Below are 18,254 nucleotides of genomic sequence, written 5' to 3' on the forward strand. Positions count from 1 at the left end.
CTTGGCTACTTAAGTTCCCCCTGCTGTCCACTTACCTGCACAGAAGCGCTGCCCCTGCCGCTCCGTGCTGCTCTCGCTCCTCTTCTTTCTACTTCACGTATCTGCAGAGCACCGTATGTGCTCCCGCCTCCCAGGCTAATGTTACTAATGCTGGGAGTAGGCGGGGCTTGTTGTGGCTTAGGAGAGTTTGGGCGGGTACAGGGCAGAGAGACGTGAGTGCATCACTCACGTCTCCCCTCCCATTACCTGCCCACACTCTCCTAATGCATGTCCCAATCCATGAATTGCATATCATTTAAAATGGTTTTACACAAGCAATATACAGGAGCCTCTACAGGTTATCAACCTTGGGGTTGTTCAGTTTAGAAAAAATGGAATGAACAGATCATTCCAAAAATCTCTTTACACCTAGCCCTGTAACTATGACAAGAAAACATCCCATAAGAAAAACTCACTGCCACATGATGCGGTAGTGGTCACTGATGACTGACAATTTATACGAGTTTAAGAAGGGCGATCTGGATCACTATCTTGAAAGTAAAATAAAAAAAATGTTGATCCAGGCACCTAGTCCAACTGGCACCATCTCTTGGGGTTTTTGCTTTCCTCTGGATCAACTTGTTAGGTTTAAAGGTAGGTCTTGATGGACTTTGATGATTTGTGTCTTTATCTAATATTGTAAATTATGTTGCTATGTTATCATTATTCTATTTTACTCTATTCTGGGGCTGGAGTTGGAAATCCCCACTATTTTGCGGTATATCTGACTATGTTTTGTACATTGGTATTTACTTATAAAAGGTAATCTGGTTATATGTATGTGATTTACTTTGTATTATGGTGCTTTGAAATATTTGCATGGGTGAATTGATGGATGTGATATATGATGGACAGTCAGGCAGCAGTTAATATTAATAATCAGTTAATAATCATGTAGTATTTGGTATAAATTGATGTTAGATTTTCATAACAAATATCTCAAAGGTACTCTGTGTGCAATAAAAGCACATACTACAAATGCCTAAAGCTGCATCCTGCTGCCATTAGATTGCATATGGTTGCCTGAAATATTGAATTTCATGGTTGAGAATTTCTAATTCATTGTTGGAGATAGATATAGGGTGCGGGTGATACATACAGGGTGATGTATAACAAGATATGGAATAACAAGGGGCCCATATACTGTTCCTGTAATGAGGACCTCAGATATCTATGTTCACCACTGATTAAATATATGATAAAAAGGAAAAAAAAAGGGTTACATTTAGTTATGGTAATATTAGGAAAGGAGAGAATGAAAAAGTGCAGGGATAAACAATGTTCAGTTTGGAATAAATATGATTCCCCTAAGTTTAAAGCATAGACACCTATAGGAAATGACTTTGTCCAACCTAAAATAAGGACCATATGCCGTATTGGATGCCAAAATCCTGTGAACATTAATTATATGTTTCATGAATCTCAGTTCTAAAGAATAAAGAATTCCAAGTTCATATCATGGGAAAAACATGATTTTAGTAACTATGTTCACTTTGAAACTTTTTTCAATACATCTAAAATTATAATAAATCAAATAGCTTTGCAAATAGTCTTGAATACAAATATCCTACAATTTGTCTCCATGGTTATAGACAGTGGCATAACTACCGGGGTAGCAGGGGTAGCGGCTGCCACAAGGCCCGGGACATTAGGGGCCCGGCCACGGCCACTGCCCTTGCAGTTTTTCTCTTTTATTAATAGGCCGTAACAGACCCTATTTTCTTACCAATCCTGGCAGTAGCCAGGATTGGTAAGTGATGCCGCGGGCCCCACAAACATCATTATTATACTTGGGGGGTCTTTTCAGACCCCCGAGTATAATGATCGAAGGTAAAAAATCATGTTACTTACCTTTCCACGCTCCGGGCAAGTTCGGGCCTAATTCTGGACTCTCCCTGACGTCACATGACCCAGGACGCAGGTCCCGGTCATGTGACGTCCCGGACGTCATTGAAGAAGGCCGACACCACCGAGGACTGCAGCAGAGCCAGAGATAGGTAAGTAACATTGTTTTTTATGTTTGTATCCCCTCTCAGTCTCCGATTATACTCTGGGGTCTGAAAAGACCCCAGTGTATAATAATTGTTCATGGGTGTCCACAGTGGGGCATAATAGTATGTGCAGGGACGACTATGGGTTATAATACGGTGTGCAGGGGCCACTATGGGGAATAATAGTATGTACAGGGGCGCTAAGGGGAATAATAGAGAGCACAGGAATGTGTGTGTGGGGGGGTCAGTCGGGGGGGCCCATGTCAAAAGTCTGCCACTGGTTATAGACTACATAAACCCTGTGTAGTCTGATTCCACAGTCATGTATGTAATATAACTGATCCTTTATAAGTACTGTATATGGGGCTGATGACCTATCCTAAGTATATGTCATCAATCCCAGATCGTTAAGGCTGTGATATCCAGCACCCCCACCTGTATCAACAGCAAATATACAGAGAATGGAGCAGGAAGCAGCCAGTGTGTGTTCTCTATGATCTGATCTGGCTAGGTGCTGCACATCAGCTCGCGATCATTTGAATGGGTCTTAAGCTTTGCGTTCCAGCACTGCAAAGGGAACAGAGCCCCTAACTGATTCATCACGCAGTACACAGATAAGGCGTGCATAAGCTTCACTGCGACCGAAACGTTGCCAATTTGATCTGAAAACGATTATTGATGTCTTATTTGTGCGAGACAGGATTCCCTCTACTTATAATGTAAAGAAAATGTTAGAAAGGAAGAAAAAGGCAAGAAATGTTTTTACAAATATATACCAGTATTGAAAAAGATTAAATACTACTCGCTCAACACTAAAAAAGATGATTGTGCGACCACCCCGGGAGAACCGTGCAGGAGGCTGGACTGTCACGGTGACCTTATAGGCACCAGAACTCCCAGGAGAGGTGCACAGGGTAATAGGCAGAGTCAGTTAGATGTGACGCCAGTTGGAGTATGGAGACACCCGCTGGTCCCTGGGCTGAGATGGTGATGTGGGTGCCAGTGCTCTACTCCAACAAAGAGCTTTAGCCCAGGGCTTAGCTGTAAGGAAGGCAATGTCCAGGCCAGGATCAGTAGAAGTGCTCACTGCTTTATTGTAACAGGCATCTGCTGGTCACTTGTCCTGTAGCAGTGAGCTGTGGCACAGTGGCTTGTAGCTGGCTGACACCTTCCCATGTATTAGCAGAGAGTCTAAGATGTCTGCAGATCCAGCTTCTGGTCTACTGCAGGGGCTCAATTACCTTGTAGAGGTAGGTGCAGGCTGCCAGGGTTATAGCTCTGCTTAGCCTGATATAAGCCTGTCCTCTTACTGATGGTGATGCAGGGCTCTGTCACACAGCTTCTCTGTCCTGCTACTGCTGTGGAAATCCTCACAGCACAGTGTCTGAAACACAAGATGGCCACTGCCACACTTCTCCTTGCTTCTCCTTCCCTGCACGGAATTTTAAGGTAAACTGATAATTGGCAAGACGTGAAGCCCAACGCTGCTCAATTGCTCCCAATTTGGCAGTGCTAAGATGGGTCAGAGGATTATTATCTGTGTATGCAACAAAAGGAGTGGCGGTGAGATAATGATGGAATTTTTCGGTAACCGCCCAAACCAAGGCCAGAAACTCCAACTTAAAGGAGCTATAGTTAGAGTCATTACGTTCAGTTGCCCGAAGCGAACGACTGGCAAATGCAATGGGTCTAATCAAACCTTCTTGTTTCTGGGAAAGGACAGCACCAAGTCCAGTTTTACTTGCATCTGTTTGCAGAATGAACGGTTTACTGTAATCAGGGTAAGCAAGGACATTCGGACCGACTAAGGCCGCTTTTAACTCATCAAATGCTTTTTGCATTTCAGGGGTCCATTGGATAGTTGGACTCTTACCAGATCGGGTGGTAGACTGACCTACCAGTACAGCCTGTAAGGGTGCAGCAATCCGGGCAAAGTTTTTTACAAATCGACGGTAATAACCGGCGAACCCAAGGAATCTACGGATGTCTTTTACCGTTTCAGGAGTTGGCCAGTCGCGTATCCGTTCAGTGTACTGAGGATCTGGCGACACCCCATCAGCGCTCACAATGTGTCCCAGGTATTGGATTTCAGATTTTAGGAGATGGCATTTGGAAGGCTTGAGTTTCAGACCATAGCGATCCAAAGACTCAAACACTCTTGCAAGGTGATCCAAATGCTCTGCATATGTTCTGGAGTAAACAATTATATCATCCAGATATAACAGGACAGACTCAAAGTTTAGATGACCTAAACAGAACTCCATGAGCCGTTGGAATGTGGCAGGCGCATTGCACAACCCAAATGGCATCCGGTCAAATTCAAACAGACCCATTGGTGTTGTGAAGGCAGTTTTTTCAGCATCAGCTGGGGACATAGGGACCTGCCAGTATCCACTGGTAAGGTCCAGGACAGAGAAGTAGGCTGCAGACTGAAGAGCTGCAAGGGACTCCTCTATCCGGGGCAGTGGATACGCATCCTTGTGGGTGATATCATTCAATTTGCGGTAATCCACGCAAAGGCGAATGGTACCGTCCTTCTTTTTGACGAGTACTAAGGGAGCAGCCCAAGGGCTTCGGCTGTCCCTTATGACACCGGAATCCTTCATGTTTTGGAGTAAGCCTTTTACTTGTTGGTATTGTGCTGGGGGAATGGGCCTATGTCTTTGCTTGATGGGAGGATGATCACCAGTTTGAATTGTGTGTTCTACTGCAGTGACATGCCCAAAGTCCATAGGGGACTTGCTGAAAATGTGTTCGTATTCGTGAACTACCCGCAATACCCCTTCCAGCTGAGATGAAGGCGTCTCAGGGGTTCCAAGGTGAATCTCTTGCCACCATTCTTTTTGCTCCCCATTGGGGTTACATGTGGGTTGTGAATTGGTGGTCTGAGCTTCACAATGGACTCTCTGGAGGCAATCAGCATCCTGAACTCTGGATAATTTGGCAACCACTGTATACCGAGGTAGTGTAACTTCAGAATCCCCAAAATTCAACAATTGTATAGGGACTCGTCCATGGGTCACCTTAGCCAAACTACGGGCAGCAATAACTGTACGATCCTTAGGCATTGACTCGATGAGCACGGAGTAATCCCTGCCTTTGACACCAAACCTGGCCCGGCACCAGACCATCATCACATGACCAGGTGGTAAGATGATGGGTCTAGCGTCAGTCACCCTAGCTTTTCCGATCTCACCTTGGGAAAGTTGTACCTGTTGTTGTTGTACCAAAACCTTAATGGCCTTATGGTAGATGTGTCTCTCTTTTGGAGCGGCTATTTGAAGAGTGTCAGACAAGGCAGCAATGGCTTCATCAAAACAATTAACTAGAACATTGGTCCCAATGATGATGGAGGGAGTGTCTCTGTCTTTGGCAACGTCCACAATGACAATCCCTTGATCCTTCAGTTCGGTTTTGCCAATCTTAAGGGTGGCTAGGAAGTATCCTACCTGTTTAAGTTCTTGTCCATTGCTGGCAATTAGAGTCACCTGCTCATGAGGATTGCATGGTTGTAGCTGATCTTGAGACCAATATTTTTCAAACTGGGCAAGGGGCATGGTGGTCGTCTGTGATCCCGTATCCAAGAGAGCAGTCAGTGGGATGTTGTTCATATTGATGGAAAGGATAGGACGGTCTCCAATGAAACGTCGGCCCCATTCAGGTGATAGTGGACCATGGTGGTGGTTGTCTCCTAGGGGTAGGTCCTCTGCCCCAGGACGGCCTAGTTTAAAGACTGGCATTCTCGTTCAACATGTCCTGGTAAATGACAACTTCGACAGATGGGCCTTCCGGATGAATCAAACTGGTCCGTGACCCTGCGACCGGGTCGGAATAACGGTCTGCGTGAATACTGACGTGGCGAAGGTCGCTGCCAGTGCCGGGATGAGGGAGACCTCAGTGGTGTCAGCTGAAGGTCATCCACTTTTTTGCAAAGCTTAATTAGATTCTTTGAAAGTTCAGCGATTTGTCCTTGGAGTTCAAGGTTGGAGTCAGAAGGTTGGATCTGTGTGCACTGAGAAATGGGTTGTTGGATTACACAGGGCGGAGGTGCTGTAGAAGCTGAGGGCACATTATGCTGCTCCTCTGGCATTGTGTCCACTTTAAGGATTTGGATGGCTGTCTCTTTATATAGGTTGAAGGGTCGGTCAGGGTCTTGAGAGTTAAGCATACGTAGTTGCATTTTAACTGCATCAGGTGTAGCACCCTCGATGAATTGCTCCTTCAGCGTGCAATCATAATTGTGAAGCTCATGAGGATCTAGTTGCGCAACCTGGCGGAGAGCTTCATCCAAGCTCAGAGCATAGTCTCTAAGACTTTCACCTGCGTTCTGCTTGCGGCAAAAGAACCGAGCTTTTAGTTCTGACAGAGTCTTAGTTTCAAATATGGCGCGCAGTTTATCAAAAATTTGCTTAACAGTTTGTTTCTCCTTAACATCCCAGGACTTAACTTCACGGAGGGCTGCTCCTCCCATCTGACCCATTAAGATAGCAACCTTCTGCTCAGCAGTGAGGGGATAAACTTTGAAAGTTGCTTGCATCTTTTCTTTAAAGTCCTTTAGGGTATTTGGCTCGCCTACATAGAGTGGCAGCCATGGCACGCCTGGGTAATAAGGCATTGTGATTGTCATTACTGCAGCTGTGGGGGCTGAAACACTACACCCCTCTTCCTCATCCTCACTACTGGACCCTTGGTGTTTAAAACTGACAAAATCCCTTTTTTCTTTGTTCCTAAACATACTGGCAGTACGTGGCTCACCTGCTGTTGCCTGTGCTGTAGATTCAGGTATGGCGTGCGATGCAGGGCCAAGATGGCGATACTGCACAGTGTCGCAGTCACAGATCCTTTTTCCTGCCAGCAGCTCAAGTGCCTCCCTTCTTTTTCAATGGCACAGCAATCCTGTTCGTGACGCCAACTGCGACCACCCCGGGAGAACCGTGCAGGAGGCTGGACTGTCACGGTGACCTTATAGGCACCAGAACTCCCAGGAGAGGTGCACAGGGTAATAGGCAGAGTCAGTTAGATGTGACGCCAGTTGGAGTATTGAGACACCCGCTGGTCCCTGGGCTGGAGATGGTGATGTGGGTGCCAGTGCTCTACTCCAACAAAGAGCATTAGCCCAGGGCTTAGCTGCAAGGAAGGCAATGTCCAGGCCAGGATCAGTAGAAGTGCTCACTGCTTTATTGTAACAGGCATCTGCTGGTCACTTGTCCTGTAGCAGTGAGCTGTGGCACAGTGGCTTGTAGCTGGCTGACACCTTCCCATGTATTAGCAGAGAGTCTAAGATGTCTGCAGATCCAGCTTCTGGTCTACTGCAGGTTCAGTTACCTTGTAGAGGTAGGTGCAGGCTGCCAGGGTTATAGCTCTGCTTAGCCTGATATAATCCTGTCCTCTTACTGATGGTGATGCAGGGCTCTGTCACACAGCTTCTCTGTCCTGCTACTGCTGTGGAAATCCTCACAGCACAGTGTCTGAAACACAAGATGGCCACTGCCACACTTCTCCTTGCTTCTCCTTCCCTGGCTGCTTACAGAATACTACTTCCTCTCCCTGCTATGACTATTTCCTGTTCCAGCTACAGATCCACTCACCATAGTGTGTGTTGCTATGGAGACCACAGCTCACTAGGACAAGTGAAACCAGAGAACAATAGCTTAACAACATTACACAAATGAATACAGAATAAACATGGCAACATATACAAACAATCATAACATGTAAGGCACTTCTATGGCCAAATAACCATTAGTAACTCCTGTGAGGGGGTTACAATTGTCTGCTTGCACTAGTCCCTGGACCAAAAGTTGCTAGTTTTTGTCCTGTTATAGTCTGTGAACGTTTCATGAATGCTTTAGATAGAGACTACTGTGCCTATAATATAGTATAATACTAAGCCTTCTGTGGCTACATTTACATTTTTTCCTTTCCTATTCATACAGGAATCTGTTCTAGAAATTCTATTTAAGGTTAATTTGCGAGTGATTTATAGGCTGTCTACATGTACATTACAATTTTATACAGAGGCATTTATAATAAACTATTCAAGCGTACTCTTAATATTTTATGGAATTATGCTTTTGGGGATTTTATTCTTTTGGCAACTTTCAATGAGAATTAGCTATCCAAGAATTAGTTTGATCATGTATTGGCTGGAGACTTTTCTGTTTTTCGCAGCCGTAGCCAATAGTACAGAATTCCCAGTCGCAAGCAATGAACAGCATTTATGTCTCTCAGCTGCTATATTGGCCAGACGCTATACTGGAAAGTATTCTTCTATATTGCACATCATTCACTTTCATTGTTAGTGACTGCTATTCAAAACAACTGCATCCATTATTTACCTGACCCCCAGCTGTAAGGCCTCATGCGCACATCAAAGCCATGTACAATACATGTAACCTAGAAAGTGACACTCTGTTCTGTATTAAGGAACCACATTCTCCGAGAAGTATTGCTTGAAAACTTTACAAATTCAACTTCTTTTAAGGATTTTATGATTTATATGGGTAATACACTAGGCTACTGTCTTGAAGACATGTACCCAATTACTGATACAAAAAAAAAAACGTAAATGGGCACCACTTGTGGGTTATACTCCAGCCACATACCCGCAATATGGTAATGTCAAGAAAAAGGATATGTACAGTATATGGCTTGATAAAATTTGTCTTGGTTTTGAATAATCTATGCGGTTCTCCATTTGAGCCCATGTGTTCTACAGATATTAACCCCTTCCCGACATGCGCCGTAATAGTACGGCGCGTGTCGGGTCTGTAACTATGGCGACCGCCCGGGAGCCGGGCGGCCGTCATAGCCGCCGGGTGTCTACTGCTTTAAGCAGTAGACAACCGGCTCTAATGCCTCCGATCGGTCCCCGGACCGATCGGAGGCATTAACCTCTCCGGTACTGCTGTCAAAGGCGCCGGAGGCGCCATTTTCCCGGCGGCGCATGGGCGCCGCCATTTTGGCAAGGATCGCCGACTCCTGGAGCATGCTCCAGGGCCGACGTCATGTTGCCATGACAGCTGGGAGCCTTGTTAAAGGCTCCCAGCCGGTCTGCAAATTCTCTCTTTTGCAGGCTGGTCTATGCAGCCTGCAAAAGAGATGATGATTTTTTTGCACTGCATTGCAATGCATTAGCATTGTAATGCATTGCATTAGTGATCAGACCCCCTGGGGTTCAACACCCCTAGGGGGTCTAATAAATGCAAAAAAAAAATAAAAAAAAAGTTAAAAAAATATAAAAAAATATAAAAAGTATTAAAAGTTCAAATCACCCCCCTTTCCCTAGAACACATATAAAAGTAGTTAAAAACTGTGAAACATATACATGTTAGGTATCCCCGTGTCCGAAATCGCCTGCTCTACAAATCTATAAAAATATTTTTCCTGTTCGGTAAACGCCGTAGCAGGAAAAATAGTCAAAAGTGCCAAACCGCCGTTTTTTCACTGTTTTGATTCTGATAAAAATTTGAATAAAAAGTGATCAAAGCAATAACATTTCCCGAAAATGGTAGAACTAAAAAGTACACCCGGCCCGCAAAAAAAGACGCCCTATGCATCCCCGTACACCTATGTATAAAAAAGTTACGGCCGTCGGAATATGGCGACTTTTAGAAAAAAAATTTTTTAACACCGTTTTGGAATTTTTTTTAAGGGTCAAAATGTAAATAAAACCATATAAATTTGGTATCCCTGGAACCGTACCGAAACACAGAATATAGGGGACATGTCATTTTTAGAGATGAGCGAACAGTGTTCTATCGAACTCATGTTCGATCGGATATTAGGCTGTTCGGCATGTTCGAATCGAATCGAACACCGCGTGGTAAAGTGCGCCATTACTCGATTCCCCTCCCACCTTCCCTGGCGCCTTTTTTGCTCCAATAACAGCGCAGGGTAGGTGGGACAGGAACTACGACACCGGTGACGTTGAAAAAAGTAGGCAAAACCCATTGGCTGCCGAAAACATGTGACCTCTAATTTAAAAGAACAGCGACGCCCAGCTTCGCGTCATTCTGAGCTTGCAATTCACCGAGGACGGAGGTTTCCGTCCAGTTAGCTAGGGCTTAGATTCTGGGTAGGCAGGGACAGGCTAGGATAGGAAGGAGAAGACAACCACAACAGCTCTTATAAGAGCTAAATTCCAGGGAGAAGCTTGTCAGTGTAACGTGGCACTGACGGGCTCAATCGCCGCAACCCAGCTTTCCCAGGATCCTGAATGGAATACACTGTCAGTGTATTCCCGTATACCCGATATATACCCCCGATACCCGTTCCAACGGTGTGCCCCCCCACCTTCACCCCAGAAATACCCTGCAAGTCCCCTAGCAATAGAATTGGGGCTATATACACCCACTATTTTTGCTACTGCCATATAGTGCCATTGTCTCACTGGGAATTCAAAGAATATATTGGGCTTACATATAACTTCAATTCCAGGGAGAAGCTTGTCAGTGTAACGTGGCACTGACGGGCTCAATCGCCGCAACCCAGCTTTCCCAGGATCCTGAATGGAATACACTGACAGTGCATTCCCGTATACCCGATATATACCCCCGATACCCGTTCCAACGGTGTGCCCCCCCACCTTCACCCCAGAAATACACTGCAAGTCCCCTAGCAATAGAATTGGGGCTATATACACCCACTATTTTTGCTACTGCCATATAGTGCCATTGTCTGACTGGGAATTCAAAGAATATATTGGGGTTACGTGCACCCACAATTTTTGCTACTGGTATATAGTGCCATTGTCTGACTGGGAATTCAAAGAATATATTGGGGTTATAAATACCCTCATTTCTTGCTACTGGTATATAGTGCCATTGTCTGACTGGGAATTCAAAGAATATATTGGGGTTACAAATACCCTCATTTCTTGCTACTGCCATATAGTGCCAGTTTCTGACTGGTAATTCAAAGAATATATTGGGGTTATAAATACCCTCATTTCTTGCTACTGGTATATAGTGCCATTGTCTGACTGGGAATTCAAAGAATATATTGGGGTTATAAATACCCTCATTTCTTGCTACTGGTATATAGTGCCATTGTCTGACTGGGAATTCAAAGAATATATTGGGGTTACAAATACCTTCATTTCTTGCTACTGCCATATAGTGCCAGTTTCTGACTGGTAATTCAAAGAATATATTGGGGTTACGTGCACCCACAATTTTTGCTACTGGTATATAGTGCCATTGTCTCACTGGGAATTCAAAGAATATATTGGGGTTACGTGCACCCACAATTTTTGCTACTGGTATATAGTGCCATTGTCTGACTGGGAATTCAAAGAATATATTGGGGTTACAAATACCCTCATTTCTTGCTACTGGTATATAGTGCCATTGTCTGACTGGGAATTCAAAGAATATATTGGGGTTACAAATACCCTCATTTCTTGCTACTGGTATATAGTGCCATTGTCTGACTGGGAATTCAAAGAATATATTGGGGTTACAAATACCCTCATTTCTTGCTACTGGTATATAGTGCCATTGTCTGACTGGGAATTCAAAGAATATATTGGGGTTATAAATACCCTCATTTCTTGCTACTGGTATATAGTGTCATTGTCTGACTGGGAATTCAAAGAATATATTGGGGTTATAAATACCCTCATTTCTTGCTACTGGTATATAGTGCCATTGTCTGACTGGGAATTCAAAGAATATATTGGGGTTACAAATACCCTCATTTCTTGCTACTGCCATATAGTGCCAGTTTCTGACTGGTAATTCAAAGAATATATTGGGGTTACGTGCACCCACAATTTTTGCTACTGGTATATAGTGCCATTGTCTCACTGGGAATTCAAAGAATATATTGGGGTTACAAATACCCTCATTTCTTGCTACTGGTATATAGTGCCATTGTCTGACTGGGAATTCAAAGAATATATTGGGGTTACAAATACCCTCATTTCTTGCTACTGGTATATAGTGCCATTGTCTGACTGGGAATTCAAAGAATATATTGGGGTTACAAATACCCTCATTTCTTGCTACTGGTATATAGTGCCATTGTCTGACTGGGAATTCAAAGAATATATTGGGGTTACAAATACCCTCATTTCTTGCTACTGGTATATAGTGCCATTGTCTGACTGGGAATTCAAAGAATATATTGGGGTTACAAATACCTTCATTTCTTGCTACTGCCATATAGTGCCAGTTTCTGACTGGTAATTCAAAGAATATATTGGGGTTACGTGCACCCACAATTTTTGCTACTGGTATATAGTGCCATTGTCTCACTGGGAATTCAAAGAATATATTGGGGTTACAAATACCCTCATTTCTTGCTACTGGTATATAGTGCCATTGTCTGACTGGGAATTCAAAGAATATATTGGGGTTACAAATACCCTCATTTCTTGCTACTGGTATATAGTGCCATTGTCTGACTGGGAATTCAAAGAATATATTGGGGTTACAAATACCCTCATTTCTTGCTACTGCCATATAGTGCCAGTTTCTGACTGGTAATTCAAAGAATATATTGGGGTTACGTGCACCCACAATTTTTGCTACTGGTATATAGTGCCATTGTCTCACTGGGAATTCAAAGAATATATTGGGGTTACAAATACCCTCATTTCTTGCTACTGGTATATAGTGCCATTGTCTGACTGGGAATTCAAAGAATATATTGGGGTTACAAATACCCTCATTTCTTGCTACTGGTATATAGTGCCATTGTCTGACTGGGAATTCAAAGAATATATTGGGGTTACAAATACCCTCATTTCTTGCTACTGGTATATAGTGCCATTGTCTGACTGGGAATTCAAAGAATATATTGGGGTTATAAATACCCTCATTTCTTGCTACTGGTATATAGTGCCATTGTCTGACTGGGAATTCAAAGAATATATTGGGGTTATAAATACCCTCATTTCTTGCTACTGGTATATAGTGCCATTGTCTGACTGAGAATTCAAAGAATATATTGGGGTTACAAATACCCTCATTTCTTGCTACTGCCATATAGTGCCAGTTTCTGACTGGTAATTCAAAGAATATATTGGGGTTACGTGCACCCACAATTTTTGCTACTGGTATATAGTGCCATTGTCTGACTGGGAATTCAAAGAATATATTGGAGTTACAAATACCCTCAATTCTTGCTACTGGTATATAGTGCCGTTGTCTGACTGGGAATTCAAAGAATATATTGGGGTTACAAATACCCTCATTTCTTGCTACTGGTATATAGTGCCATTGTCTGACTGGGAATTCAAAGAATATATTGGGGTTATAAATACCCTCATTTCTTGCTACTGCCATATAGTGCCAGTTTCTGACTGGTAATTCAAAGAATATATTGGGGTTACAAATACCCTCATTTCTTGCTACTGGTATATAGTGCCATTGTCTGACTGGGAATTCAAAGAATATATTGGGGTTACAAATACCCTCATTTCTTGCTACTGGTATATAGTGCCATTGTCTGACTGGGAATTCAAAGAATATATTGGGGTTATAAATACCCTCATTTCTTGCTACTGGTATATAGTGCCATTGTCTGACTGGGAATTCAAAGAATATATTGGGGTTATAAATACCCTCATTTCTTGCTACTGGTATATAGTGCCATTGTCTGACTGGGAATTCAAAGAATATATTGGGGTTACAAATACCCTCATTTCTTGCTACTGCCATATAGTGCCAGTTTCTGACTGGTAATTCAAAGAATATATTGGGGTTATGTGCACCCACAATTTTTGCTACTGGTATATAGTGCCATTGTCTGACTGGGAATTCAAAGAATATATTGGGGTTACAAATACCCTCATTTCTTGCTACTGCCATATAGTGCCAGTTTCTGACTGGTAATTCAAAGAATATATTGGGGTTATAAATACCCTCATTTCTTGCTACTGGTATATAGTGCCATTGTCTGACTGGGAATTCAAAGAATATATTGGGGTTATAAATACCCTCATTTCTTGCTACTGGTATATAGTGCCATTGTCTGACTGGGAATTCAAAGAATATATTGGGGTTACAAATACCCTCATTTCTTGCTACTGCCATATAGTGCCAGTTTCTGACTGGTAATTCAAAGAATATATTGGGGTTACGTGCACCCACAGTTTTTGCTACTGGTATATAGTGCCATTGTCTGACTGGGAATTCAAAGAATATATTGGAGTTACAAATACCCTCATTTCTTGCTACTGGTATATAGTGCCGTTGTCTGACTGGGAATTCAAAGAATATATTGGGGTTACAAATACCCTCATTTCTTGCTACTGGTATATAGTGCCATTGTCTGACTGGGAATTCAAAGAATATATTGGGGTTATAAATACCCTCATTTCTTGCTACTGCCATATAGTGCCAGTTTCTGACTGGTAATTCAAAGAATATATTGGGGTTACGTGCACCCACAATTTTTGCTACTGGTATATAGTGCCATTGTCTCACTGGGAATTCAAAGAATATATTGGGGTTACGTGCACCCACAATTTTTGCTACTGGTATATAGTGCCATTGTCTGACTGGGAATTCAAAGAATATATTGGGGTTACAAATACCCTCATTTCTTGCTACTGGTATATAGTGCCATTGTCTGACTGGGAATTCAAAGAATATATTGGGGTTACAAATACCCTCATTTCTTGCTACTGGTATATAGTGCCATTGTCTGACTGGGAATTCAAAGAATATATTGGGGTTACAAATACCCTCATTTCTTGCTACTGGTATATAGTGCCATTGTCTGACTGGGAATTCAAAGAATATATTGGGGTTATAAATACCCTCATTTCTTGCTACTGGTATATAGTGTCATTGTCTGACTGGGAATTCAAAGAATATATTGGGGTTATAAATACCCTCATTTCTTGCTACTGGTATATAGTGCCATTGTCTGACTGGGAATTCAAAGAATATATTGGGGTTACAAATACCCTCATTTCTTGCTACTGCCATATAGTGCCAGTTTCTGACTGGTAATTCAAAGAATATATTGGGGTTACGTGCACCCACAATTTTTGCTACTGGTATATAGTGCCATTGTCTCACTGGGAATTCAAAGAATATATTGGGGTTACAAATACCCTCATTTCTTGCTACTGGTATATAGTGCCATTGTCTGACTGGGAATTCAAAGAATATATTGGGGTTACAAATACCCTCATTTCTTGCTACTGGTATATAGTGCCATTGTCTGACTGGGAATTCAAAGAATATATTGGGGTTACAAATACCCTCATTTCTTGCTACTGGTATATAGTGCCATTGTCTGACTGGGAATTCAAAGAATATATTGGGGTTACAAATACCCTCATTTCTTGCTACTGGTATATAGTGCCATTGTCTGACTGGGAATTCAAAGAATATATTGGGGTTACAAATACCTTCATTTCTTGCTACTGCCATATAGTGCCAGTTTCTGACTGGTAATTCAAAGAATATATTGGGGTTACGTGCACCCACAATTTTTGCTACTGGTATATAGTGCCATTGTCTCACTGGGAATTCAAAGAATATATTGGGGTTACAAATACCCTCATTTCTTGCTACTGGTATATAGTGCCATTGTCTGACTGGGAATTCAAAGAATATATTGGGGTTACAAATACCCTCATTTCTTGCTACTGGTATATAGTGCCATTGTCTGACTGGGAATTCAAAGAATATATTGGGGTTACAAATACCCTCATTTCTTGCTACTGCCATATAGTGCCAGTTTCTGACTGGTAATTCAAAGAATATATTGGGGTTACGTGCACCCACAATTTTTGCTACTGGTATATAGTGCCATTGTCTCACTGGGAATTCAAAGAATATATTGGGGTTACAAATACCCTCATTTCTTGCTACTGGTATATAGTGCCATTGTCTGACTGGGAATTCAAAGAATATATTGGGGTTACAAATACCCTCATTTCTTGCTACTGGTATATAGTGCCATTGTCTGACTGGGAATTCAAAGAATATATTGGGGTTACAAATACCCTCATTTCTTGCTACTGGTATATAGTGCCATTGTCTGACTGGGAATTCAAAGAATATATTGGGGTTATAAATACCCTCATTTCTTGCTACTGGTATATAGTGCCATTGTCTGACTGGGAATTCAAAGAATATATTGGGGTTATAAATACCCTCATTTCTTGCTACTGGTATATAGTGCCATTGTCTGACTGGGAATTCAAAGAATATATTGGGGTTACAAATACCCTCATTTCTTGCTACTGCCATATAGTGCCAGTTTCTGACTGGTAATTCAAAGAATATATTGGGGTTATGTGCACCCACAATTTTTGCTACTGGTATATAGTGCCATTGTCTGACTGGGAATTCAAAGAATATATTGGGGTTACAAATACCCTCATTTCTTGCTACTGCCATATAGTGCCAGTTTCTGACTGGTAATTCAAAGAATATATTGGGGTTATAAATACCCTCATTTCTTGCTACTGGTATATAGTGCCATTGTCTGACTGGGAATTCAAAGAATATATTGGGGTTATAAATACCCTCATTTCTTGCTACTGGTATATAGTGCCATTGTCTGACTGGGAATTCAAAGAATATATTGGGGTTACAAATACCCTCATTTCTTGCTACTGCCATATAGTGCCAGTTTCTGACTGGTAATTCAAAGAATATATTGGGGTTACGTGCACCCACAATTTTTGCTACTGGTATATAGTGCCATTGTCTGACTGGGAATTCAAAGAATATATTGGAGTTACAAATACCCTCATTTCTTGCTACTGGTATATAGTGCCATTGTCTGACTGGGAATTCAAAGAATATATTGGGGTTACAAATACCCTCATTTCTTGCTACTGGTATATAGTGCCATTGTCTGACTGGGAATTCAAAGAATATATTGGGGTTATAAATACCCTCATTTCTTGCTACTGCCATATAGTGCCAGTTTCTGACTGGTAATTCAAAGAATATATTGGGGTTATAAATACCCTCATTTCTTGCTACTGGTATATAGTGCCATTGTCTGACTGGGAATTCAAAGAATATATTGGGGTTACGTGCACCCACAATTTTTGCTACTGGTATATAGTGCCAATTTCTAACTGGGAATTCAAAATGCGCAAGGCTCCCGGAAAGGGACGTGGACGAGGCCGTGGGCGAGGTCGGGGGAATGGTTCTGGGGAGCAAGGTAGCAGTGAAGCCACAGGGCGTCCCGTGCCTACTCCTGTGGGGCAGCAAGCATTGCGCCACTCCACAGTGCCAGGGTTGCTTGCCACATTAACTAAACTGCAGGGTACAAACCTTAGTAGGCCCGAGAACCAGGAACAGGTCTTGCAATGGCTGTCAGAGAACGCTTACAGCACATTGTCCAGCAGCCAGTCAGACTCTGCCTCCTCTCCTCCTATTACCCAACAGTCTTGTCCTCCTTCCTCCCAAAATTCCCAAGCTTCACAGAACAATAACCCCAACTGTCCCTGCTCCCCAGAGCTGTTCTCCGCTCCTTTCATTGTCCCTCAACCTGCCTCTCCACGTCACGATTCCACGAACCTAACAGAGGAGCATCTGTGTCCAGATGCTCAAACACTAGAGTCTCCTCCATCTCCGTTCGATTTGGTGGTGGATGACCAGCAACCCACCCTCATCGACGATGATGTGACGCAGTTGCCGTCAGGGCATCCAGTTGACCGGCGCATTGTGCGGGAGGAGGAGATGAGACAGGAGTTGGAAGAGGAAGTGGTGGATGATGAGGACACTGACCCGACCTGGACAGGGGGGATGTCAAGCGGGGAAAGTAGTGTGGATGTTGAGGCAGGTGCAGCACCAAAAAGGGTAGCTAGAGGCAGAGGCAGAGGTCAGCAGCTTAGGCGAAGCCAGGCCACACCCGGAATCTCCCAAGATGTTCCAGTTCGTACCCAGCCCCGAAAAACTCCCACCTCGAGGGCACGTTTCTCGAAGGTGTGGAGTTTTTTCAAGGAATGCGCCGAGGACAGATATAGTGTTGTCTGCACAATTTGCCTCTCGAAATTGATTAGGGGCTCTGAGAAGAGCAACCTGTCCACCACTTCAATGCGCCGTCATTTGGAATCCAAGCACTGGAATCAGTGGCAGGCAGCAACGGCAGGACAAAGGCCGCCTGCCGTTCACGCCACTGCCACTGCCTCTGCCACTGCCTCTGCCTCTGCCACTGCCACTGCTGACTGTGCTGGCGATGCACTCCAGAGGACGAGCCAGGACACCACTTCATCTGCCTCCGCCACTTTGTTGACTT

The sequence above is a fragment of the Leptodactylus fuscus genome, chromosome 3, assembly GCF_031893055.1.
Source record: "Leptodactylus fuscus isolate aLepFus1 chromosome 3, aLepFus1.hap2, whole genome shotgun sequence".
NCBI lineage: Eukaryota > Metazoa > Chordata > Amphibia > Anura > Leptodactylidae > Leptodactylus > Leptodactylus fuscus.